This window comes from Heptranchias perlo, unplaced genomic scaffold (genome assembly GCF_035084215.1).
Source record: "Heptranchias perlo isolate sHepPer1 unplaced genomic scaffold, sHepPer1.hap1 HAP1_SCAFFOLD_949, whole genome shotgun sequence".
Classification (NCBI taxonomy): domain Eukaryota; kingdom Metazoa; phylum Chordata; class Chondrichthyes; order Hexanchiformes; family Hexanchidae; genus Heptranchias; species Heptranchias perlo.
Genome location: NW_027139991.1, coordinates 41,702 through 43,180, shown reverse-complemented (window position 1 = coordinate 43,180; position 1,479 = coordinate 41,702). Strand labels below are relative to the sequence as shown.

Sequence of the window (1,479 nt, the reverse complement as noted above, 5' to 3'; positions counted from 1 at the left end):
AAAACAGTTAAACTTTCAGTGTTCAGACTTTAGTGAGAACAATAAACAGGACTTTGGGTCGATATCAAGTGGGTGTGCTGTCGGAGTGCGCTGTTGCTTCCTGAAGTGTGGGAGTGCAGATATGAGTGTGATGTTCACATATGAACTGTGGGTGTGTATATATGAGTGTGATGTTTATATTTGAACTGTCGGTGTGTACACATGAGTGTGATGTTTTTATTTGAATTGCGGAATGAACAGGAGAGGCAATGCCTCCTGGGGTTATATTTTTTTGAAGACAATGACATAAAGAGCAACATTGACGTGGGGCTGAAATAGCTCAGTTGGGAGAGCGTTAGACTGAAGATCTAAAGGTCCTTGGTTCAATCCCGAGTTTCGGCAGTTTTTGGTTGTTTAGTTTCTTCTTCTTCGCTTCGATTCTCGCATTTATTTACAGTGAAATTTGATCCCCGCCACTGAAGGATTGGGGATTGAATTGAGCGACATCAAGGATGGGAAATATTTCTATCGTCTGTATTTGGCTTTTATTTCTCTGTTACCTTCTGCCTTTTTCTCTTGGTTTTGTCTCTCTCGGTGCCGGGTGACTATTTGATTTGATGCACTTTATTCGAAACTGCTGCCTTTTCCCCATCTCGGGGCGGTCAGACCCGCTCTGTCTGTCTGTTGCTGCTGATGTTCATTAATGGGAACAGGCCGCGAGTTAAACGTTTATCTGCAAACCGGAGAAAGACAAATAAAAAGAAAGACGTGTTTCTCCGGCCCAGGGGCAAAGTTACAATGGATGTTATTCAATAAACTGTCCCCGTGAATTTGTCTGTGGTTTTTTTCTGTAAAGCTTCGATTTTAAAAGTTACAAAAACCCGAAATAAATAAAGTAAATTACAAGAATCGAATCCGTGATCATGACATTACGATACACTCTGTGCAAATAAGCTAACCGGCCGTACGAACCGCACATTCGGCTGTTCACTTATTTTTTGTACCTGTACGCTGGTTGGTAGCGGTTTCTGTACATGGACCCCTAAATCTCTCTGCTCCTCCACAGTTCCGAGCTTCTCACCATTTAGAAAATACACTGATTGATCTTAGATTTAAAGTGGATGACCTCGCTCTCCCCCACATTGAACGCTATTTGCCGCAGTTTTACCCACTCACTGAATCGATCAATTCCCACTTTTCAACTTCCTGCTTCTATCCACATTATTTATTCCGCCACCAGAAGGCTGCGTGTTCAAATCACGGGGTAACCGTTGCTTTTCGAGCTGATCGGATTCTGGATCGTTCCGGGATGAATGTTTTATCTGCTTTTTCTCAATAAACAGAACCTTGTTCTAAAGTCTGATTCCCGAGTTCTCAAATTTCAGGAAGGCGCCTCATTCTGCCCTCGACTTTTGATCTTGAACTGCGGTTGGAACTTTTGCAAAGAGGGAAAAGATGTCCCCAAATCGCTCCACCTGAATCTGAAACGCTTTGGGAAGA

The 1,479-nt window shown here is 42.9% G+C and overlaps 1 non-coding gene across 1 annotated transcript; it reads left to right on the top strand.

The window, feature by feature from the left end:
* Positions 1-308: 308 nt before the first annotated feature.
* On the top strand, positions 309-381 carry trnaf-gaa (transfer RNA phenylalanine (anticodon GAA)). Its single transcript has one exon. It is a non-coding gene; the product is annotated as a tRNA-Phe (tRNA).
* Positions 382-1,479: the final 1,098 nt, after the last annotated feature.